The following is a 25,759-nucleotide window of genomic DNA, read 5'->3' as shown; positions in this document are numbered from 1 at the left end:
TATATAGTAGTGTGTGTATGTTCATCCCAAGCTCCTGATTTATCCCTCCCTAAAAAACAGTGATTTGATGACAATGATTCTTTCATCAGAAATCGTAGATATCAAAAGGAAGTAGTACATTTTTCAAGTGCTGAAAGAAAAGAATTGTCAACTCAGAGTTCTGTGTACAACAAAAATATCTTACAGGAATGAAAGTAAAATAAAGGCATCCTCAGATACTTTAAAATAATTGCTAAAGGGAATTCTACAGACGGAAAGGAAATGATACCTGAAAGAAGCAGGGAACATCAAGAGTGAGAAAGAGAAACAGAACTGGTTAATATTTGGATAGATGTAATAGACTCTTCTCCTCTTGAGTTCTTTAAAATACATTTTATGGTTGAAAGCAAAAAGTATAACATGGTCTGATGAAGTTTTCAGTATATGTGATATTTAAGACAATACCTCTAACAATAAGAAGGGCAGGATAAGGGGAGCTTTATGATGTTAAAGTTTCTGTATTCCAATGGAAGTGACAAAATATTGATTCTAAAAAGATTGTAAAAAGTTAAGTATGTATTTTGCAACCCCAAGAGCAACCACTAAAAAACTATACAGAGAGATGCTGTTAAAAATCATAATAGATAAATTAGAATAGAGTAACATTAAAAAGTGCTCAAATAATGCCCCACAAAAAAAGGCAAGAAAGGGAAAACAGAGAAATGCAAAATGAGAGAACAAAGTGAAAACAATAAAATGGTAAACAAATCCAAACATATCATTAATTTCACTAAATGTAAATACTTTCAATACACCAATTAATAAACAAAGATTGTTAGAATGGATTAAAAAAAGCAAGTCTAAACTATATGCTGTATGTAAACAAAGTACTTCAAATACAGTGATATAGGTGGGCTAAAAGTTAAAGATTGGGAAAAGATATACCATGCAAAAGCTAAATAAAAAGGAGGCTGGAATGATTATATTAATGGCAAAGCATACTTCAGAGGAAAGAAAATTCGGGGATAAAAAGGAACATTACACATTGATTACATAAGAAAAAAAGACTAATTTGCCAAGAAAACATAAAAATTCCTAATGTGTGGACTTCCCTGGTGGCACAGTGGTTAAGAATCCACCTGCCAATGGAGGGGACATGGGTTCGAGCCCTGGTCTGGGAAGATGCCACATGCTGTGGAGCAACTAAGCCCGTGTGCCAGAACTACTGAGCTTGCTCTCTAGAGCCCACAAGCCACAACTACTGAGCCCTCGCACTCTAGAGCCCATGCGCCACAACAAGAGAAGCCACTGCAATGAGAAGCCCCTGCACCTCAACGAAGAGTAGGCCCTGTTTGCCGCAACTAGAGAAAGCCTGCGCACAGCAACGAAGACCCAATGCAGCCAAAAATAAATAAATAAATTTATTAATTAAAAAAAATTCCTAATGTGTATATACCTAACAACGAGCTTCAAAATACATGAAAATATAGTTGGAAAGATAAACACTTTTCTCTCAGTAATAGAAACAATAGACAAAATGTTAGTGAGGTTAGAAAGCTGAAAAACACCATTAACCAACTGAATCTAGCTGCTGTTTATAGAAAACTCCATCCAACAGCAGAGCACACATTCTTTTTAAGTTCACAAAGAATATTTTCCAAGAGAGACCATATCCTGGATCATAAATCAAGCCTTAACAAATTTAAAAGAATTAAAATTCTATTCCCGCTAAAATCTGGAACATGGCAAGGATGCCCACTCTCACCATGTCTATTCAACATAGTATTGGAAGTCCTAGCCACAGCAATCAGACAAGGAAAAGAAATAAAAGGTATCCAAATTGGAAGGGAAGAGGTAAAATTGTCACTATATGCAGATGACATGATACTACATATAGAAAACACTAAGGACTCCACACAAAAACTACAAGATCTAATAAGTGAATTCAGCAAAGTAGCAGGATACAAGATTAACATTCAAAAATTAGTTGCATTTCTTTACCCTAACAATGAAATATCAAAAGGGGAAAGTAAAACAACAATACTTTTTTAACATAGCACCAGAAAAATAAAATACCTAGGAATAAACCTGACCAAAGAGGTGAAAGACTTATATGCTGTAAACTATAAAGCATTAATAAAGGAAATTAAAGAGGATTCAAAGAATTGGAAAGATATCTCATGCTTTTGGATTGGAAGAATTAATATTGTTAAAATGGCAATACTACCCAAAGCAATCTGCAGATTTAATGTGATCCCTATCAAAATACCCATGACAGAACTAGCACAAATAATCCAAAAATTTATATGGACCCATAAAAAACCCAGAATTTCCAAAGCAAGCCTGAGGGAAAAAAACAAAGCAGGAAGCATAACTCTCCCAGACTTCAGACAATACTACAAAGCTACAGTAGTCAAAACAGTGTGGTATTGGTAAAAAGCAGATATACAGATCAATGGAACAGAACAGAGAGCCCAGAAATAAACCCACATGCCTACGGTAATTAATCTTCAACAAAGAAGCCAAGAATATAAAATGGGAAAAACACAGTCTCTTCAGCAAGTGGTGCTGGGAAAGTTGGACAGTTGCATGTAAATCAATGAAGTTAGAACACACCCTCAAACAATGCACAAAAATAAACTCAAAATGGCTTAAAGACTTAAACATAAGACATGACACCATAAAACTCCTAAAAGAGAGCATAGGCAAAACATTCTCTGACATAAATTGTACCGATGTTTTCTTAGGTCAGTCTTCCAAGGCAATAGAAATAAAAACAAAAGTAAGCAACTGGGACTTAATCAAACTTGCAAGCTTTTACACAGCAAAGGAAACCATAACAAAAGACAACCTATGGAATGGGAGAAAATATTTGCCAAAGATGCAACAGACAAGGGCTTAATCTCCAAAATATACAAATAGCTCATACAACTCAACAACAAAAGAACAACCCAATCAAAAATGGGCAGAAGACCTTAATACACATTTCTCCGAAGAAGACATACAGATGGCCAGTAGGCACATGCAAAGATGCTCAACATCACTAATTATTAGAGAATGCAAATCAAAACTACAATGAGGTACCACCTCACACGGGTCAGGATGGCCATCATTAAAAGTCTACAAATAACAAATGCTGGAGAGGGTGAGGAGAAAAGGGAACCCTCCTACACTGTTGGTGGGAATGTAAGTTGGTGCAGCCACTATGGAAAACAGTGTGGAGGTTCCTCAGAAAACTAAAAATAGAATTACCATATGATCCAGCAGTCACTCCTGGGCATATACCAGGACAAAACTATAATTCAAAAGATACATGCACCCCTAGGTTCATAGCAGCACTATTCACAATAGCCAAAACATGGAAACAACCTAGATATCCATCAATGGATGAATGGATAAAGAAGATGTGGTACATATATACAATGGATTACTACTCAGTCATAAAAAAGAATGAAATAATGCCATTTGCAGCAACATGGATGCAACTAGAGATGATCATACTAAGTGAAGTAAGTCAGAAGGTGAAAGACAAATACCATATGATATTGCTTATATGTGGAATCTAAAATATGGTACAAATGAACCTATCTACAAAACAGAAACAGATTCACAGACATAGAGAACAGAACAGATTTGTGGTTGCCAAGGGGGAGGGGGGTGGGGGAGGGAAGGACTGGGAGTTTGGGATTAGCAGATGTAAACAATTATATACAGGATGGATAAACAACAGGGTCCTATTGATAAACCATAATGGAAAAGAAGATTAAAAAAAAGAATGTCTATATGTGTACAACTGAGTCACTTTGCTGTACAGCAGAGATTGACACAACATTTAAAATCAACTATATTTCAATAAAAAAAAAAGTAAAAATAAAATAAAATAAAATTCTATGAAGTGTCTCCACTTCGCTTAGTTATTCTGTGGTTTTTTGGAACATATTCCTCTGTCTCCTCATTTTGCCTAATTCTCTGTGTTTACTCCTATGTATTAAGTAGGTAGGTTACATTTCCCATCCTAAGATATGTACTATATATTTCTCAGCTTAGCAGATCCAGAACCTAGATATTTTTAAACAGACAGTTTTTTAGAGCAGTTTTAGGTTCACATCAAAATTGAATAGAAAGTACAGAGATTTCCCATATACCCCTTGTCCCCACACATGCATAACTCTCCCTTACCAGAGTGGTACATTTTTTTTACAATCAACGAATCTACATTGACTCATTGTACTCACCCAAGGTCCATAGTTTACATTGGGGTTCACTTTTGGTGTTGTACATTCTGTGCATTTAGACAAATGTATAATGACATGAATCCATCATTATAGTATTATACAGAGTATTTTCACTGCCCTAAAAATACTCTGTGCTCTGCCTTTTCATCCTTCCCTTCCTCTTCCAACTCCTAGTGACCACTGATCTTTTTACTGTCTCCATAGTTTTGCCTTTTCCAGAATGTCATATAGTTAGAATCATACAGTATGTAGGCTTTTCACATTGGCTTCTTTGCTCAGTAATATGCATTTAAGTTTCCTTCATGTCTTTTCATGACTTGATAGCTCATTTCTTTTTAACTCTGAATAATATTCCATTGTCTTGATATACCACAGTTTATTTATTCATTCATCTAATGAAGGACATTTTGATTGCTTCCGAGTTTTAGCAATTATGAATAAAGATGCTATAAATAAAGATGTAGGTTTTTGTGTGGACAGATGTTTTCAAGTCATTTGGGTGAATACCAAGGAGTGTGTGATTGCTGGATCTTATGGTGAGAGTATGTTAAGTTTTGTAAAAAATCACCAAGCTGTCTTCCACAGTGGCTTTATCATTTTGCATTCCTGGCAACTGTGACTGAGAGTTCCTGTTGCTCTACATCCTCATCAACACTTGCTGTTGTCAGAGTTCTGGATTTTGGCCATTCTAATAGGTGTGTAGTGGTATCTCATTGTTGGTTTAATTTGCATTTCCATAATGACATATTATGTGGAGCATCTCTTCATATGCTTACTTGCCATCTGTATACCTTTTATTTTAGCATCTTTATTGGAGTATAATTGTTTCACAATGGTGTGCTAGTTTCTGTTGTATAACAAAGTGAATCAGCTATATGTATACATATATCCCCATATCCCCTCCCTCTTACATCTCCCTCCCACCCTCCCTGTCTCACCCTTCTAGGTGGTCACAAAGCACCGAGCTGATCTCCCTGTGCTATGCAGCTGCTTCCCACTAGCTATCTGTTTTACATTTGGTAGTGTATATCTGTCCATGCTACTCTCTCACTTTGTCCCAGCTTATCCTTCCCCCTCCCTGTGTCCTCAAGTCCATTCTCTATGTCTGCATCTTTATTCCTGTCCTGCCACTGGTTCATCAGAACCTTTTTTTTTTTTTTTTTTAGATTCCATATATATGTGTTAGCATACGGTATTTGTTTTTCTCTTTCTGACTTACTTCACTCTGTATGACAGACTCTAGGTACATCCACCTCACTACAAATAGTTCAAATTCATTTCTTTTTGTGGCTGGGTAATATTCCATTGTATATATGTGCCACATCTTCTTTATCCATTCATCTGTCAATGGACACTTAGGTTGCTTCCATGTCCTGGCTATTGTAAATAGTGCTGCAGTGAACATTGTGGTACGTGTATCTTTTTGAATTATGGTTTTCTCAGGGTATATGCCCAGTAGTGGGATTGCTGGGTCATATGGTAGTTCTATTTTTAGTTTTTTAAGAAACCTCCATACTATTCTCCATAGTGGCTGTATCAATTTACATTCCCACCAACAGTGAAAAAGGTTTCCCTTTTCTCCACACCCTCTTCAGCATTTATTGTTTGTACATTTTTTGATGATGGCCATTGTGACTGGTGTGAGGTGATACTTCATTGTAATTTTTTTTGTGGTATGCGGGTCTCTCACTGTTGTAGCCTCTCCCGTTGTGGAGCACAGGCTCCGGATGCACAGGCTCAGCGGCCATGGCTCATGGGCCTAGCTGCGCCATGGCAAGTGGGATCTTCCCAGACTGGGGCATGAACCCGTGTCCCCTGCATCAGCAGGCGGACTCTCAACCACTGCGCCACTGGGGAAGCCCCTTCATTGTAATTTTTATTTGCATTTCTCTAATGATTAGTGATGTTGAGTATACTTTCCTGTGTTTGTTGGCAATCTATATATCTTTGGAGAAATGTCTATTTAGATCTTCTGCCCATTTTTGGATTGGGTTGTTTGTTTTTTTGGTATAGAGCTGCATGAGCTGCTTGTATATTTTGGAGATTAATTCTTTGTCAGTTGCTTCGTTTACAAATATTTTCTCCCATTATGAGGGTTGTCTTTTCGTCTTGTTTATCGTTTGCTGTGCAAATGCTTTTAAGTTTCATTAGGTCCCATTTATTTATTTTTGGGCTTTTTTCCAATACTCTAGGAGGTGGGTCAAAAAGGAACTTGCTGTGATTTATGTCATACAGTGTTCTGCCTATGTTTTCCTCTAAGAGTTTTATAGTGTCTGGCCTTACATTTAAGTCTTTAATCCATTTTGAGTTTATTTTTGTGTATGGTGTTAGGAAGTGTTCTAATTTCATTCTTTTACATGTAGCTGTCCAGTTTTTCCAGCACAACTTATTGAAGAGGCTGTCTTTTCTCCATTGTATATTCTTGCCTCCTGTATCAAAGATAAGGTGACCACATGTGTGTAGGTTTATCTCTGGGCTTTCTATCTTGTTCCATTGATCTATATTTCTGTTTTTGTGCCAGTGCCATACTGTCTTGATTACTGTAGCCTTGTAGTATAGTCTGAAGTCAGGGAGCCTGTTTCCTCCAGCTCCATTTTTCTTTCTCAAGTTTGCTTTGGCCATTCTGAGTCATTTGTGTCTCCATACAAATTGTGAAATTTTTTGTTCTAGTTCTGTGAAAAATGCTGTTGGTAGATTGATAGGGATTGCATTGAATCTGTAGATTGCTTTGGGTAGTATAGTCATTTTCACAATGTTGATTCTTCCAGTACAACAACATGGTATATCTCTCCATCTGTCTGTATCATCTTTATTTTCTTTCATCAGTGGCTTATAGTTTTCTGCACACAGGTCTTTTGTCTCCTTAGGTAGGTTTATTCCAAGGTATTTTATTCTTTTTGTTGCAATGGTAAATGGAAGTGTTTCCTTAATTTCTCTTTCAGGTTTTTCTTCATTATTGTATAGGAATGCAAGAGATTTCTGTGCATTAATTTTGTATCCTGCTACTTTACCAAATTCACGGATTAGCTCCAGTAGTTTTCTGGTAGCATCTTTAGGATTCCCTATGTATAGTATCATGTCATCTGCAAACAGTGACAGTTTTACTTCTTCTTTTCTGATTTGGATTCATTTTATTTCTTTTCCTTCTCTGATTGCTTAGGCTAAAACTTCCAAAACTATGTGGAATAATGGTGGTGAGAGTGAGCAACCTTGTCTTGTTACTGATCTTAGAGGAAATGGTTTCAGTTTTTCTCCATTGAGAACGAAGGTGGCTGTCGGTTTGTCATATATAGCCTTTATTATGTTGAGTTAGGTTCCCTCTATGCTTACTTTCTGGAGAGTTTTTGTCATAAATTGGTGCTGAATTTTTGAAAGCTTTTTCTACATCTATTGAGATTATCATATGGGTTTTATCCTTCCATTTGTTAATATGGTGTATCACACTGATTGATCTGCATATATTGAAAAACCCTTGCATTCCTGTGATAAACCCCACTTGATCATGGTGTATGATCCTTTCAATGTGTTGTTGGATTCTGTTTGCTAGTATTTTGTTGAGGATTTTTGCATCTATATTCATCAGTGGTATTGGCCTGTAGTTTTCTTTTTTTGTGACATCATTGTCTGGTTTTGGTATCAGGGTGATGGTGGCCTCATAGAATGAGTTTGGGAGTGCTCCTCCCTCTGCTATATTTTGGAAGAGTTTGAGAAGTATAGGTGTTAGCTCTTCTCTAAATATTTGATAGAATTTGCCTGTGAAGCCATCTGGTCCTGGGCTTTTGTTTGTTGGAAGATTTTTAATCACAGTTTCAATTTCAGTGCTTGTGATTGGTCTCTTCATATTTTCTATTTCTTCCTGGTTCAGTCTTGGAAGGTTGTGCTTTCCTAAGAATTTGTCCATTTCTTCCAGGTTGTCCATTTTATTGGCATATAGTTGCTTGTAGCCTTCTCTCATGATCCTTTGTATTTCTGCAGTGTCAGTTGTTATTTCTCCTTTTTCGTTTCTAATTCTGTTGGTTTGAGTCTTCTCCCTTTTTTTTGTGATGAGTCTGGTTAATGCTTTATCAATTTCATTTATCTTCTCAAAGAACCAGCTTTTAGTTTTCTGATGTTTGCTATTGTTTCCTTCATTTCTTTTTCATTTATTTCTACTCTGATGTTTATGATTTCTTTCCTTCTGCTAACTTTGGGGGTTTTTTTGTTCTTCTTTCTCTAATTGCTTTAGATGTAAGGTTAGGTTGTTTATTTGAGATGTTTCTTGTTTCTTGAGGTAGGATTGTATTGGTTTAAACTTCCCTCTTAGAACTGCTTTTGCTGCATCCCATAGATTTTGGGTCATCGTCTTTTCATTTTCATTTGTTTCTAGGTATTTTTTGATTTCCTCTTTGAGTTCTTCAGTGATCTCTTGGTTATTTTGTAGTGTATTGTTTAGCCTCCATTTGTTTGTATGTGTTACAGGTTTTTTTCCCTGTAATTGATATCTAGTCTCATAGCATTGTGGTCAGAAAAGATACTCGATATGATTTCAATTTTCTTAAATTTACCAAGGCTTGATTTGTGACCTAAGATGTGATCTATCCTGCAGAATGTTCCGTGAGCACTAGAGAACAAAGTGTATTCCGTTGTTTTCGGCTGGAATGTCCTATAAATATCAATTAAGTCCATCTTGTGTAATGTGTCATATAAAGCTTTTGTTTCCTTATTTATTTTCAGTTTGGATGATCTGTACATTGGTGAAAGTGGGCTGTTAAAGTCCCCTACTATGATTGTGTTACTGTCAATTTCCCCTTTTATGGCTGTTAGCACTTGCCTTATGTATTGAGGTGCTCCAATGTTGGGTGCATAAGTATTTACAATTGTTATATCTTCTTCTTGGATTGATCCCTTGATCATTATGTAGTTTCCTTCTTTGTCTCTTGTAATAGTCTTTATTGTAAAGTCTATTTTGTCTGATATGAGAATTGCTACTCCAGCTTTCTTTTAATTTCCATTTGCATGGAATATCTTTTTCCATTCCCTCACCTGCAGTCTGTATGTGACCCTAGGTCTGAAGTGGGTCTCAGGTAGACAGCATATATACAGGTGTTGTTTTTGTATCCATTCAGCCAGTCTATGTCTTTTGGTTGGAGCATTAATCCATTTGCATTTAAGGTAATTATCAATATGTATATTCCTATTACCATTTTCTTAATTGTTTTGGGTTTGTTATTGTTGGTCTTTTCCTTCTCTTGTGTTTCCTGCCTAGAGAAGTTCCTTTGCATTTGTTGTAAAGCTGATTTGGTGGTGCTGAATTCTCTTAGCTTTTGCTTGTTTTAATTTTTCCATTGAATCTGACTGAGATCTTTGCTGGGTTGAGTTATCTTGGTTATAGGTTTTCCCCTTTCATCACTTTAAGTATGTCCTGCCACTCCCTTCTGGGTTGCAAAGTTTCTGCTGAAAGATCAGCTGTTACCCTTATGGGGATTCCCTGGTATGTTATTCGTTGCTTTTGCTTTGCTGCTTTTAATATTTTTTCTTTGTATTTAATTTTGGATAGTTTGATTAATATGTGCCTTGCTGTGTTTCTCCTTGGATTTATCTTGTATGTGACTCTCTGCACTCCCTGGACTTGATTGACTATTTCCTTTCACACATTATGGAAGTTTTCAACTACAATGTCTTCAAATATTTTCTCAGACCCTTTCTTTTTCTCTTCTTCTTCTGGGACCCCTATAATTCGGATTTTGGCCCATTTAATGTTGTCCCAGAGGTCTCTGAGGTTATCCTCAATTCTTTTCATTCTTTTTTCTTTATTCTGCTCTGCAGTAGTTATTTCCACTATTTTATTTTGCAGGTCACTTATCCTTTTTCTGCCTCCATTATTCTGCTATTGATTTCTTCTAGAGAATTTTTAATTTCATTTATTGTGTTGTTCATCATTGTTTGTTTGCTCTTTAGTTCTTCTAGGTCATTGTTAAACGTTTCTTGTATTTTCTCCATTCTATTTCCAAGATTTTGGATCACCTTTACTATCATTACTCTGAATTCTTTTTCAGGCAGAGTACCTATCTCCTCTTCATTTGGTCTGGAGGGTTTTTACCTTGCTCCTTCATCGGCTGTGTGTTTCTGTGCCTCTCATTTTGCTTAACTTAATGTGTTTGTGGTGTCCTTTCTGCAGGCTGCATGTTCGTAGTTCCCTTTGTTTTTGGTGTCTATCCCCAGTGGCTAAGGTTGGTTCAGTGGGTTGTGTAGGTTTCCTGGTGGAGGGGAGTAGTGCCTGTGTTCTGGTGGTTGAGGCTGGATCTTTTCTTTCTGGTGGGCAGGACCATATCTGATGGTGTGTTTTGGGGTGTCTGTGACCTTATTATAATTTTAGGCAGCCTCTCTGCTAATGGGTGGGGTTGTGTTCCTGTCTTGCTAGTTGTTTGGCATGGGGCATCCAGCCCTGGAGCTTGCTGGCTGTTGGTTGGAGCTGGGTCTTAGCATTGAGATGGAGATCTCTGGGAGAGCTTTTGCCAGTTGTTATTTCATGGGGCTGGGAGGTCTCTGGTGGTCCAACGTCCTGAACTTGGCTCTCCCACCTCAGAGGCTCAGGCCTGACACCAGCCTGGAGCACCAAGACCCTGTCAGCCTCACGGCTCAGAATAAAAGGGAGAAAAAAAGAAAGAAAAATAAATAAATATAAAAATATTATTAAAAAATAATAAGAATAAAGAGAGCAACGAAACCAATAAACAAATCCTCCAATTATAACAAGCACTAAAAACTAAACTAAGATAAAAATCAGAAACAAATCAGTTGAAGACAGCAAACCCCAAGTCTACAGTTGCTCCCAAAATCCACGCCTCAATTTTGGGATGATTAGTTGTCTATTCAGGTATTCCACAGGTGCAGGGTACATCAAGTTGCTTGTGGAGATTTAATTCACTGCTCCTGAGGCTGCTGGGAGAGATTTCCCTTTCTCTTCTTTGTTTGCTCCGCTCCTGGGGTTCAGCTTTGGTTTTGGCCACGCCTCTGCATGTAGGTCACCCTCAGGCATCTGTTCCTGCCCAGACAGGATGGGGTTAAAGCAGTGGCTGCTTAGGGCAGTCTTGGCTGGCGTGACGTTGCACCAGCCTGAGGTGTGCCATGTGTTCTCCCAGGGAAGTTGTCCCTGGATCATGGGACCCTGGCAGTGGTGGGCTGCATAGGCTCCCAGAGGGTGGGTGTGGATAGTGACCTGTGCTTCTCATAGGATTCTTGGTGGCAGCAGCGTTAGTGTTTAATGCCTGTCTCTGGGGTCCGTGCTGTTACCGGTGGCTCATGCCCGTCTCTGGAACCCGCTTAGGCAGTGCTCTGCCTTCTGTGGGCACACAGGGAAGGAATCCCCTCTCCTTGCACACCCTGAAACAATGGTCTCTTGCCTCTTCGGCAGGTCCAGACTTTTTCCTGGACTTCCTTCTGGCTAGCTGTGGCGCACTAGCCCGCTTCAGGCTGTGTTCACGCAGCCAACCCCAGTCCTCTCCCTGGGATCAGACCTCCGAAGCCTGAGCCTCAGCTCCCAGCCCCCACCCGCCCTGGGCGGTGAGCAGACAAGCCTCTCAGGCTGGTGAGTGCTGATTGGCACCAATCCTCTGTGCAGGAATCTCTCTGCTTTGCCCTCTGCACCCCTGTGGCTGCACTCTCCTCTGTGCTCTGAAGCTTCCCCCCTGCCCACCCTCCATCTCTGCCAGTGAAGGGTCTTCCTAGTATGTGGAAATGTTTCCTCCTTCACGGCTCCCTCCCAGAGGTGCAGATCCCATCCCTATTCGTCTCTGTTTTTTCTTTTTTCTTTTGCCTTACCCAGGTACATGGTGATTTTCTTGCCTTTTGGGAAGTCTGAGGTCTTCTGCCAGCGTTCAGTAGGTGTTCTGTAGGAGTTGTTCCGCATGTAGATGCATTTTTGATATATTTGTGGGGAGGAAGGTGATCTCCACGTTTTACTCCTCCGCCGTCTTGAAGGCCCCCCTACACTAATTCATTTTCTAATTTTGAAACAGCCTTGCTTTCCTGGGAGAAATCCCATTTGGTAGTGGTGTACAATTCTTTTTATACATTGTTGGATTTGATTTGCTGATACTTTGTTGAGGATTTTTGCATTTATCTTCATGAGCGATTTGGTATATAGTTTTATTTTCTTATAATGTCTTTGGTTTTGGTATTAGGATTATGCTGGTCTCATAGAATTAGTTAAGAAGTATTCTCTCCAATTCTAGAGAAAGATTGTAGAGAATGGGTATAATTTCTTCCTTAAATGTTTGGTAGAATTCACCAGTGAACCCATTTGGACCCAGTGTTTTCTCTTTTGGAAGATTATTAATTACTAATTTAATTTATCTAATAGATATAGGCCTATTCATATTATCTATTTCTTGTTGTGTGAGTTTTAGCAGATTGTGTCTTTCAAAGAATTGTTCCTTTTCATCTAGGTTATCAAATTTGTTGGCATAGAGTTGTTCATGGTATTCTTTATTGTCCTTGTTCATGAGCTCTGTAGTGATGTCCCCTCTTTCATTTCTGATATTAGTAATTTGCGACCTCTCTTTCTTTTTTTTTCTCAGTTAGCCTGGCTAGAGCCTTATTGATTTTGTTGATCTTCCAGAGAATCAACTTTTGGTTTATTGATTTTTCTCTGTTGATTTCCTATTGTCAGTTTGATTGATTTCTGCTAAAATTTTTATTCTTTCTTTCTTTTTTTTTTTTTTTTTTGCGGTACATGGGCCTCTCACTGTTGTGGCCTCTCCCATTGCAGAGCACAGGCTCCAGATGCACAGGCCCAGTGGCCATGGCTCACGGGCCCAGCCGCTCCGTGGCATGTGGGATCTTCCCGGACCGGGGCACGAACCCATGTCCCCTGCATCGGCAGGCGGACTCTCAACCACTGCGCCACCAGGGAAGCCCTATTATTTATTTCTTAATGTTTACTTTGGATTTAATTTGCTCTTCTTTTTCTGGTTTCTTTTGGTGGAAGCTTAGATAATTTATTTTGACTCTTTCTTCTTTTCTAATATATACATTCAATGCTATAAATTTCCCTCTAAGCGCTGCTTTCACAGCATCCCATAAATTTTGATAAGTTGTACTTTCATTTTCATTTAGTTCAAAATATTTTAAATTTCTCTTGAGATTTCTTTTAGTCTTTTAGAAGTATATCATTTAGTCTTCAAGTATTTGGTGATTTTCCAGCTACCTTTCTGTTATTAATTTCTACTTTAATTCCATTGTGGTGTGAGAGCAGTCATTATACAATATCTATCTTTTATATTATTAAGGTGTGTTTTATGATCCAGAATATGGTCTATCTGGGTGAATTTATTATACTCAGAGTTGATCTTAAGCTGAGTTAGGTACAAGAGAGACTGTCTGTAAATCAGAAAGTCACTTTATCTACTTACAATAGATAAATCATATGATTTTTTTACATGAATATTTATATCTGTGATCCAGGCCTCCCCCTAGTCCTGGTGCCTTTTGGTATTAACATTAATTTAAAAGTTGCTGGATGAGTTTGGATCTCAGGGCAAAGAAATTTTCATAGTCTTATGAGATAAAGTCCATCTCTTGGCTGGCCTGAGGAGTCTAGGTGCTGTCATGTCCAGACTTCAGCCAGCTTCATGACTGTAAATCGTTGTGCAGGAAGCTATGCAGCCTTGACTAAGTGCTTGACTTTGGAGCCAGGCAGTGGTTTCACCACCTACTTGCTGAGGGACCTAGGAGAGGTTATGAAACCAGATATTGAAAAACTTCTCTACGGCTCAGCTTCCTCATCTATAAAATAAGAACAATAGTAGTCCCCATCTTATAGCATCATTGTGAAGATTAAGTTAATTTAAATTTGTAAAGCATTTTGCAAAAAGCATGTCATGTAAGTGCTCAGTAAATATTCACCATAAAGATGAAACTAGCCCTGTGGCTGGGATCTCTTTGACCTGGGACTCCACCTCTTCTCAGTGAGCCTTCTCAGTGAAGGCTTCTAAGCCTTCTACCTTATTTCTCATACCTGAATCTCTGCCCTTACAACCTGCCCAGTTATTCAAGTTCCGCTAGACCTTGTGCCAAGACCTGGAGCACGTTCCCAAACCTGATGGGGCCTGGGATGAGAGGGAGAATTGATAGAAGACATAAGAGCTGAGTAAATTCTCAAAGGATAAGTAGATCTGAGAGAGATGAGAAGAATGGGGACAGGTGTGCAGAGAACTGTGTGAGCAGAGGCATGGAGGGAAGCACATCATGATGTGTGGGGGAAGCAGCAAACTCCTAAGTAGCTCCGGAGGGTAAAATATGGCACCAGGGCTGGTGGCGCAGTGTTTGAGAGTCCGCCTGCCGATGCAGGGGACACGGGTTCGTGCCCCGGTCCGGGAAGATCCCACATGCCGCGGAAAGGCTGAGCCCGTGAGCCATGGCCGCTGAGCCTGCGCTCCGCAATGGGAGAGGCCACAGCAGTGAGAGGCCCGCGTACCGCAAAAAGAAAAAGAAAAAAAAGAATTGTTAGGAGGCTTTCTTCCTGCCTTCATTCGGATAATATTTATTGAACTACTAGATTCCTGGAATGTTGTAGGTGTTGTAAATAAATAAATGGTAGATAAAATCTCTACTCTAGTGGGGAAAGCTGACAGTTAACAAGCAATCAAATACATGAAGCATTTTCAGGTAGAGGGGCTGCCCTAGTATGTGGAAGCAATGGTGGGCTTATGAACCAGGGCAGTGGGATCAGGGATGTAGCAGAGGCAACAGAGGTCACTTGTTTTTGTCCCTGGAACATACCATGTCAACCAGAGGCAGAATCCTACACCTATCATGATTATTCCTAGAAGACTCTATGCCCACAAAAGCAAAATGACACAATGCAGTGAGCTGTGAGAAAGGGTTTCACTGATCACCCTGTTGCAGAAACATGAAATTTCTACTGAATATTTTGTTTCTTCTAAGTTCTTTCTCAGCTTCATCTACCAGGGTGAGGAAGTGATGACAGACTGGAATTCTGTGGTTCCATAAGGGCTCACTGAAGCAGAAAGAGGAAAGAACATTCTGGGTAGAACACAATACAAGCCAAAATTTCCAAACCTTAAGAGATCACGCCAAGTCTGAAGAAGAGTGAGTAGTTCAGGATTGTTATGCCCTGCTAAGATCTTGGGGAGTGGCATGAACAGAAGTAATTTTAGAAATATCTCCCTGACGTCAGGGTGGAAAATGATTTGAGTGGTGGAGACCCTAAATGTAGGGAGACCTGTCAGAATCTTGGGGTAATAGTAAGGAAGGAAGGGGATCCAAGAGGAAATAGATGAATGGAAATAAATGGAAGGTTAAAGTCCTAGATATCTGTATGAGGTAGAAGGGAAGGTACCGTGGGAATGAGAACATGAGACAGCTAGGGGTTTGCTAGAGTAGGATATTAGGGTATCTTATGTAAAACTTAAGAGGAGGAAGAGTTCTGGGTGATGGAAAATTGAAGACATGGTTCTAAAGGTGAGAAACCAAAGTCTAATGGCAGATAAGAGATGATGATGGTGATGATGGTGATGGTGTGTGACTTGCCTTTCATTTCATGATGGGAGAATATAGGGATAAAAGGCATGCTTGGAAGTGAGGTCATTACTTGGAACACAGCCTGGCATATTGAGGCATTCAATAAATAAATGAATGATGTGCCGGGTGTCCTATAACTCTCCTTGACATGAGTTTTTTGGTGCCAGAACAAGCTTCAAGTTGCAGGCAGTGTCTGGCATAGTTTAACATAGGCAGGGAGGCTCTCTGATCCAGGTGAGGGCTTCCTTGCCCCATTAAATTCTTCCTCACCCTCAGGGATCTAGCTTGAGTGGGTCCGTCTCATGTGTGCTTGTACAGCACATTATTTGCCCCATCTTCACAGCACATATCATGGGCTGAAACATTTTATGACTTGTTTTGCCAGTTTGCTCCCTATTCTTTCATGGTAGGACCTCAAAGGACCTGAAAAAGCAAAATCGTTTGTGAAACCTGGAGCTGGCCCTACTTGTAGGTGTATTAATTAATTAATTAAAGGAGAACTTGTGCATCCCTGCTATATCAGTCCGGGCCCCAGAAGGAAACAGAATAGGATAACTTAAGAAGGTTTTATTTAAGGGACTGTTTACAAAGGCGTGAGCAGGGTTTGGGGGAACTACTGGGGAATTCAGTGTGGGGCTAGAAATAGCCTAGGCTTGAAGTGGCCAGGGAGGGAGTACGGCTACCAGGGCAGAGAGTCATATGGAAAGGCTGCCTTGAGAGAAGCTGGGACCTCTCTTTGGTGGAGGCCATCCTGCAGGAAGGAAGCCAGGGTAGTAAATACCTCTCCCTCCCTGTTCCCATCTCTCTGATCTCTTGTCGCCCCCCTTCCAACAAACCCACGGGAAGCTGGAGGGCTGGAGGGGCTCTTTGATGTGGCCTATCACCTAGTCTCCTGAGCAAAGAAGGAGAGGAAAAGGGGAGAGAGATATGGAGGTGCTAATAGGTGCTCTTAGCACACTGCCTTCCCCATTGGCCTGCCAGAGCAAGTGACATTCTCCCAACTTGCCTGGAAGATTTAGTCATCTCCTAAAGAGCAAGTTAAACTGTGACTAGGGGTAGAAGAGATGGGCCCAGTCTATTTGTTTATACACAACTTGCCTTTTCCTACAATGGTTAGGAACCCAAACCACAGGCAATAATGGGTAATGCATAAATGGACATATCACAGTCAGGCCCAATGGAACAATTCCCATACTTCCAGAGGGGGTTCACCAAGATGACAACATAGGAGGCTCCAAACTCCCCTCCTCCCATGGACACACTAAGTACACAGGTACACAGGGAGCAATTACTTCTGAGAGAAATCTAGAAACTAGCAAAAAGGGATCAAGCAAAAACCACCATTTCTCAGTCTTAACCTGAAAGGGGTCCATCTTCATACTTTGAAAACTGCTGTCAGAGGGTTAGGCGTCTAATCTGTACACATCTAGGTGCTGCCTGCAGTCCTCTCTAGAGGCTGGGGAAACTGGCAAACACCTCCTTTTCCTTATCCCTCTAGCTGGCTCCAAGTTGCCAGTATCTCTTTGGAAGGAGTTTTACAAACATCTGGCACCCCGCTTTTTGTAGCTGCTATCTGAGAGATGGGCCCCCAGATCACCTGGCTCTCATAGTCAGTGGAGCTTGCATTCACAAGTCCTACAAGGTTGTAGCAAACAAATAAGCAGTTCTTAATGGGCACAAGAACAATCTCCTGTGGGCCCAGCGCAGAAAGAGCAGGTTAAAACACCCATCTCCTGGTTTCTCCCTGGAAGGACCTTAACTACATACTTTCCCAGTTGCTGCCTGAGGGTCCAGCTTCCAATCAGCCTGTATCTAGGTATTGAATGTAATCTTCTCTTTTGGGACACTGATGGATCTTGGCATATTCAACTACTGGAAGCCACTAAGAACAAAGAAGGTGGCTTGGACAACCAAAAGGCCTGAAAGACAAACAGCAGCTCAGCCAGGAGTGATTGATGAGGTTTATCTCTTACACAAGACCATGCTGTCAAGACTTGTGCAGAAACTAACACTGAAAGTCAAGGAAGATGAAGAAAGCAAGGAATATGTCCCAAACAAAAACCAAAATAAATCTCCAGAAACAATTTTTTTGTTTTGTTTTAGTTTTAAATTTTTAAATGACTTTATTTTTAGAGCAGTTTTAGATTTGTAGCAAAATGAGAATAAAGTACAGAGTTACTACATACCCTCTTCCCTCCCTCCCTGCCACAGCCTCCCCATTATCAACATTCCCCACCAATGTGGTACATTTGTTACAATTGATGAACCCACATTGACACACCATAAGCACCGTGAAACAGAGGTAAGTGATTTACTTGATAAAGAGTTCAAAATGACAAGTTATAAAGATGCTCCCTGAGGTCGGGAGAGCAGTGCCTGAACAAAGTAAGTATTTCAACAAGAGTATAAAAAATATTTTAAAAAGTACCAAATAGAAATCACAAAGCGGAGGAATACAATAACTGAAATGCAAAATTCAGTAGAGGGGGTTCAACATCCGACTAGATCAAGCAGAACAAAGGATCAACAAACTTGAAGACAGGGCAGTGAAATCCATCCAATCAGAGAAACAAAAAGAAAAAAAGACATCAGCAAGCAGACAAGTATATGCGTTATAGGGATGCCAGAAGGAGAAGAAAGAGAGAAAGAGGCAGAAAGTTTATTCAAAGAAATAATGGCTGAAAACTTCTCTAACCTGGGGGAGGAAACAGACATCCAGATCCAGGAAGATCAGAGAGTTCCAAATAAGAGGAACCAAAGAGACTCATGGTTTCATAACCCGGAGACACGTTATGATTAAATTGTCAAAAGTTAAAGACAAAGAGAGAATCTTAAAAGCAGCAAGAAAAAAATCAACTTGTTATGCACAAGGGAACCCCCCGTAAGACTATCATCAGAATTTTCAGCAGAAATTTTGCAGGCCAGAAGGGACTGGGATGATATATTCGAAGTGCTGGAAGAAAAGGAAAACTCCCAATCAAAAATACTCTACCAGGCCAAGTTTTCCTTCAGAACTGAAGGAAAGATAAGGAGTTTTCCAGGCAAACAAAAGCTGAAAGACTTCATCACCACCAGACAGGACTTACAAGAAATGTTAAAGGGAGTTCTTCAAGCTGAAATGAAAGGAAACTGATAAGTAACAGGAAAATATGAAACTCACTGGTAAAAGTAAATATATAGTTAAATTCAGAATACTCTAATGTTGTAATGGTGATGGGTAGATCACTTATAACTCTAGTATGAAGATTAAAAGACAAAAAGTATTAAAAGTAGCTATAGTAGTTTGTTAATGGATACACACTATGAAAAGGTGTAGATTGTGACATCAAAAACATAAAATGTGGGGAGGGGTGTAAAAATGCAGAGTTTACACTTTTATTTGTCAATTACACCCCAATAAAGCTGAGGGTAAAAAACAGGTACTTTCATGCAAGGGAATATATTGCAGCCATTACAATGTTTCAAAAAATGTTTAATGGCATAGGAGAATAAGTATGATACCTTATGCAAAAAATTCCTATTCAATAATTTGCAAAAAAAAAAAGAAAGAAAAGAATTAGAGTAGGCTCTTATACTTTCTACAGTAAAAAAGTATCACTTTAAATCATAAACAAACATCAAAAACAGTGTCTGAGAAAGAAGGGCCCTGGTTAAGGCTTTCTTCTTAACCACTTGTTTTTTCTTAACCACTTTTAATTAGCATTCCAGCAAGGGTGAGGTTAGGAAATTGTCACCTGAGGCTCTTTGGAAGTGACAAAGTGCCAGGTGATCTGGGACCTGGCTTGAGGTGGTTCTCATGTTGGGTTGTGAGTTAGAGCTGGGGAGAAGAATGAAGACAGTCATGGGGTGTATCTCTGTGTGAACCTGTGCCCTCTGAGGGTGAGGGGAATATTGGACAGCTTTATAAGGGCTGCTGCCTGCCCCTTAGAGGTGCCATCCGTCCGTCAGGCTGAGATATGAAAGATATGCTTTCATATCTCACACAAAGGGACTGAATAGGCTGGTAGTTCCCCTGTAAGGGAGCATCTTGCTGAAGAGAGAGCAGGTAGATAAAGGGGCATTAGAGTGGGTGGAGAAAGGCCAGAAAACAGGAGGGATGTTGGGAGTTATCTCTAAAGGACAAGGTCCACCCAGGTAAGGATTTCTCCAAGTCAGTGTTAAGGCTGACTTGACCTGGCTAGAACTGGGGCAGCCCTCCACCCTGGATTTTGCACTGGCTTATCAGGCGTTAACTTATTAACACGAACCCACCCATCCTTGGAAAGAGGAATTTTTTTCATTTTATACTTGGCTTTTAGCCCCACCTTTCCTCTGGTTTGAGCCAAATATGTGTGTAGTTTTTCCCTTAACAATAACAACTAGCTTTCTTTTTTTTTCTGTGCAAAGCTTTATGGCTCTCAAAATCAGCAGTTTATTTTGAATTCCTAGCCACAGCTTGAACTGGACTCGAAGGACATGGACTGGAATGAAATTTGAGGGATTGTGGTCTGGAAGGATGTATTATTGCAGCTTAGAAGAGAAATACAATTTTCTCTTGTGACTTGGTGTGCTGTGCCCAGTTGAGTACTGACACCTGTGATTCCCTTCCATCACCTAGGGGGTGCCAAGGATCTCTCGCCTGTGTTCTGGTACCTGTGACCCCCTTCAGCCAGGTTTGCAGTCAGGTCTCTTTTGGCTGTGACGAACAGAAGACGGGGGAGTAATTGGGTTTAAGTGGTTTGAGTCATGTGCCTCAGATGGCATTGTGAGTACACTTCACTGCCCTTTATTTTTAGGCGTAAGAGTTCACTCTGATTTTGGAAGGTAGATGAAAACCTTGCCTGTGTCTGGGAGTATTATTTATTTGCATAGGACAGATGGGCCTCACCCGATTTCCTGAACTGCCCCCAGCTTGACTCACATTCCCCAGTAATGCTAAATTATTCCATCAAGTCTGAAACCCAGGGACAAATTGTGTGACCATAAACTAATAATATTGTTCTTTTTTTCAGAGTTTATCTTTGGACACAAAGTTCTAAATCTCTTTAATTTTTCCAGCACATTGATAAAAGATGCTCTAAATACATACAGCCTCTCCTTGGTAGCTCCCTAATATTGTTCCTTTAAAAGGAACTTTAGCCATGCTACTCCTAAAGCTAGATTCCCAGACTGTTTTGATTCTCCTCATTTTTTCAGGTAAATGAGTAACCCCACTGAGTAAGGGCTCTTAAGCCGCCTTGCCCTTTTAGTTCAACAAATACCTGGGCACCAGTGTAACCCACCTTGAATCAATACCAGAGGATACCTGTTTCAGGGCTTCAAGTGTTTGGTTACAGCTGCATTTGTCCAATGAGTCAGCCAAACTAGCTTTATTTCTAAAGACATTCCAGAGTGCTGATTTACTCAACGGGCTGTATTTCCTGAGGATGTGATTCATTCATACCCAGCAGAGAAGGAAAGAAGAACATTTGAAAGCCCACATAAGGAGGGGTGGATAAAACTGTTCTCTCTGGAAAACTGTCTTTTACAGTATGATGTGGATGTTTCTGGCATTTCTCTCTGGGGCAGGGGTTGGAGATGAGGTTTCTGAGGCTGCCAATGGGGATGTGAGGAGAGCTTGCAGGTCCACCCCAAGGCTCTGAGAAAGGAGGGATTTTCTGTTCAGTGAAGACCGGCAATCAGGCCCTTCTTGGAGCTGGGGACAGATGTTCCCTGACCATGAGGATTCACAGCTGAAGCCACATTCTGTGCCTTGCTCCAGTACTGGCCATGGGGGTTTGGTAAATCAGGGAAGGGGGCCTGCTCTGGTGATGAAGCCAGGCAGGGCCCTACAGGGCCCTCCCAGGTACAAAAGCATCTCTGTGTCCTTTTACAAAACAATCTGATATATATCTCTGGGCTCTTCTACAGGAACTAAGTCCCCACCTGGGTGGAGGATGGTAACTTCAGGCTGAGCCCAAGCACATAGACCCCAGAGTGGTCAGAATCAGAAGGCTGATGACTGAGATTCCTGAAACACCACCTTGTTACCTCCCAACCAACCAATCAGAGGAGGGTTATATACCCTACAGCCCTCACCCCAAATTTTACCTTTAAAAACTCTTCCCTGAAAACCATCAGGGAGTTGGGGGGGGTGGTTCTTTTGAACACGAGCCACCCATTCTCCTTGCTTGGCCCTGCAATAAACCTTTCTCTGCTCCAAACTCTGAGGTTTTGGTTCGTTTGACCTCACTGTGCGTTGGACACGTTCATCAACGGTGACAGGAATCCAGTCTTCTCACTGTCTGCCTTCTTGTCACAGGCAAGTGCTCTGGGCTTCTTTACTAAGGAATCTTCCCTTGCTCCAGGTTTGCTTTTCCTTCTCAGGCATAATATCTTTGTTCTTTTGTTTAGAAAACATTCCAGGGACTTCTCTGGCAGTCTAGTGGTAAAGAATCTGTCTTCCAGTGCAGGGGATGTGGGTTCGATCCCTGGTTGGGGAACTAAGATCTCACATGCTGCAGGCCAACTAAGCCTGTGCACCTCTACTAGAGAGAGAAAACCTGCATGCCAGAACTAGAGAGAGCCTGCGTGCCACAACTAGAGAGAAGCCTGCGCACTGCAACTAGAGAGAAGCCCATGCACTGCAACGAAGAGCCCATGTACCGCAACGACAAAAAAAGAGCCTGCATGCCGCAAGGAAGATCCCACATGACACAACGAAGACCCAATGCAGCCAAAAAAAAAAAAAAAAAAAAAGAATAAATAAAAAGAAATATAAAGAAATAAATAAGTAAATAGAAAACATTCCAGCCTGTAGGTAACCTCTATGCCATATAGGCTTTTATTCTGTCTGATCAGGAAATTCGATGACAGCCAGATGTGCTGACTTGTCCATTTTCATGTATTCTGTGCTGACTTGTCCATTTTCATGTATTCTGCACCTCAACCAGGAATCCAGCTTGATTTAGAGGTACACATGACTAGCTTCCTTTCATTCATTTGTTCATTCACTCCTTTACATATATTCCACCACTATTTATTAAGTGTCAGTTATGGGCCAAATGCTCACTCAGTTATTCATTTATGTGAATACATTTTATTCACTGGAATTTTGGGAGAAACTAGGAATGACAGGGGCTGGCTCCCAGGAGAGAAGCAGGCAGGAAGACACGGCTGAACTGGATTTCCCCAAATTTCCATGTGTAGGATGCAGGTGTGTGGCTGGAGCTGGGGCTTCTGGAGACCAGGGCATGGGCGTGGGCTGGTTCTCTGAGAAAGACAAGAGGTGAGGGTGGGAGCCCTGTGATGTACTGTGACAAGGGCCCCCACCCCCAGGGACCCTCTGATCTTCAAGCCAACAACCATAACCATGATATGCTCAGTGTGTCTGAGTTCCTTTCTGGGAAAAATGATAGGTGTGGGTTTTGCTTTTAGGGTGCCTCGGGGTAGAACTGCCTGTGCAGAGGCAGGAGCAGAGACAAGAGTGTCTCAAAGGAATAGGGTTGGATGTCACAGCTCTTGTGGGGAGGACAAGAGACTCATCCAAGATGGTGCGATTGGGAGGCCTGAGCCAGGTTCATCTAATTTTTCTGAGGGCAAAAAATTCCTTAAGTGACACCTTCTGAGTTTCAACAAGTTTTGATTCAGTTATAGCCCTAGACCATGATGAACATTCGCATTAACTGGGCAGAAGGACATGTAAGTAGACAAGCATAATATTATATACTATATAGTATGAAAATACTCTTAACTCCTAGGGAGAAGCAGCTAACTGTCTGGGGGTCTCTGAGAAGGGTTCATGGAGAAGGTGGCGTCTGAGTTGGTGGAAAAATTGCTAGGACACCTGACAAGCAGTTGCCATCACAGAGCCTCTGTAATCCAGCCCTTCCATCCTTGGGTGACTTTGACCTGAGCACATTGCTTATTTTATCAATCTGCTCCCTGTCACCCACTGATGGACACTAGTTATAAACGGCATGGCTCCAAATGTCTGCTTGTTCATCTGCCGAACGTGAGTAATGTTGACCTTGTTGGGAGCTCGGTTTCAGTGTCTCAAAGAACATTATCTGTGGTGGATGTAGTCTGATAACAAATAATAAACATTCGTTTAATCCATGAAGTAGTCAGTTTCCCTAAATACTATTGATAACAGTAGGCAAGTGCATTTCAGTTCCAGGGTGGGACTTGCAAGACATTGCCCTACCTTTTGGGAAGTTCTTCTTTTAGGAGATACTACTAAATAATGATGATGCTTATGATAATAATGATGGAAGTAGCTGTTTATTTAGTACTTACACTGTGCTATCAACTCTATAAAACTCTCACGACATCCTAGGTTCCTCATTGTACAGAAATGGAAGCTCAGAGAAGGTAAATGGTAAATAAGGGGCAGTCAGTCTTCCCCCAGACTCCTCCCCTCCACTCCAGGCCATGTTGAGTCTGGAATCCAGCAGCGTGGGATTGCTTGGAGGTGCTCATTTTTTCTTTCTGAATGTTATCAACCCAGTCCCCAGCTAGGCTGTAACCACTCTGAGAGCAAGGACAGAACCTTCTACTTCTTCACCTCCCAAAATACCTAGCATGGTCTCTTGAAAAGAGTCAATACATACTTATGGGTGATTGAAGGATTGCTTTCTAAATGGGCAGTCCTGGGTTTGGTACAGTAAAGAGGAAACAGAGAAAGATCCCACAAGGTAGAAATCTGCCTGTTAAAGTGTCTGAGTCTATTCAATGTAATGTTTGCTGTTTTTTCCTCCACAGGAGCTGTGAACACATTTCTTGTTCGTGGCCACCACTTGTATTTTTAAGCACTTCCCAAGATCCTCATGGTTGCTGGGAATCATTCCACACTTCTGCTTTTTAAAATTTTATTTTTATTGAAGTATAGGTGATTTGCAATGTTGTGTTAGTTTCACAACACAGTGTACAGCACAGTGATTCATATATATATATATATATATATATGTATATATAGTTTTTCAGATTCTTTTCCCTTATAGGTTTTAATTTTTTTAAGATTTTTATTTTTGGCTACGTTGGGTCTTCGTTGCTGCGTGCGGGCTTTCTCTAGTTGTGGCGAGCGGGGGCTACTCTTCGTTGCGGTGCGCGGGCTTCTCATTGCGGTGGCTTCTCTTGTTGCGGAGCACGGGCTCTAGGCTCATGGGCTTCAGTAGTTGCAGCACGTGGGCTCAGTAGTTGCAGCATGCGGGCTCTAGAGCGCAGGCTCGGTAGTTATGGTGCACGGGCTTAGTTGCTCTGTGACACCTGGGATCTTCCTGGACCAGGGATCGGACCTTTGTCCCCTGCATTGGCAGGTGATTCTTAACGACTGCCCCACCAGGGAAGTCCCAAGATTTTTTTTTTTTTGATGTGGACCATTATTAAAGTCTTTTTAAAATTTGTTACAATACTGCTTCTGTTTTATGTTTTGGTTTTTTGGCTGTGAGGCGCGTGGGATCGTAACTCTCTGACTAGAGATCAAATCTGTACCCTCTGCATTGGATGGCAAAGTCTTAAGCACTGGACTGCCAGGCAAGTCCCTCCCTTATAAGTTATTACAAAATATTGAGTATAGTTCCCTGTAGGTCCTTGTTGGTTATCTACTTTGTATATAGTAGTGTGTACATGTTAATCCCAATGTCCTAATTTATCCCTCCTCCGTCCCCACTTTCCCCTTTGGCAGCCATAAGTTTGTTTTAAAGATGTGGAACGCTTCAGGAATTTGTGTGCCATCCTTGGGCAGGGGCCATGCTAATTTTCTCTGTATTGTTCCGATTTTAGTATATGTGCTGCTAAAGCCAGCACTACACTTTTGCTTTCATTGTGCCCAGACCTTCCCGAGTCTGCACCTGGCATGTACACAGGTCTTTTGTTTTTGTTCTTCCCTTTCATGTTCTCGGGTCTCCTCCCTCTTCTGTTTCTTAAAAATGTAGCTAAGGAAGAGGTGCAGTTAGCAAGCTCTTTGCTTGAGGCTTCCTGATTTTCATGTGATTTTGAAAATTCTGTTCTTTGAAAGTAGTTGTAAAACATGGGTGATGAGAATATTTGGCATTCATTAGGCA

General features: G+C 40.8%; 1 protein-coding gene and 1 non-coding gene across 7 annotated transcripts in view; one reads left to right on the top strand and one right to left on the bottom strand.

The window, feature by feature from the left end:
• LOC111163420 (uncharacterized) overlaps nucleotides 1–25,759 on the top strand; it is a 423,524-nt gene that overhangs the window by 21,146 nt on the left and 376,619 nt on the right. For all 6 annotated transcript variants that reach the window (XR_016395145.1, XR_016395143.1, XR_016395144.1 and 3 more), the window contains exon 1: nucleotides 1–25,759. This exon is cut by the window's left edge and continues 21,146 nt beyond it; it is cut by the window's right edge. The gene's annotated coding sequence lies outside the window, so the exon portion shown is untranslated.
• Nucleotides 25,396–25,502, bottom strand: LOC115802066 (U6 spliceosomal RNA). Its single transcript, XR_004022446.1, has one exon. It is a non-coding gene; the product is annotated as a U6 spliceosomal RNA (small nuclear RNA).

Source organism: Delphinapterus leucas, chromosome 12, assembly GCF_059928025.1.
Source record: "Delphinapterus leucas isolate spDelLeu-1000000601 "Yukka" chromosome 12, BTC_Dleu_Yukka2, whole genome shotgun sequence".
In the NCBI taxonomy this organism is placed as follows: Eukaryota; Metazoa; Chordata; class Mammalia; order Artiodactyla; family Monodontidae; genus Delphinapterus; species Delphinapterus leucas.
Note: the sequence above shows the minus strand (reverse complement) of the source record. Positions and strands in the feature narration are given on the sequence as shown.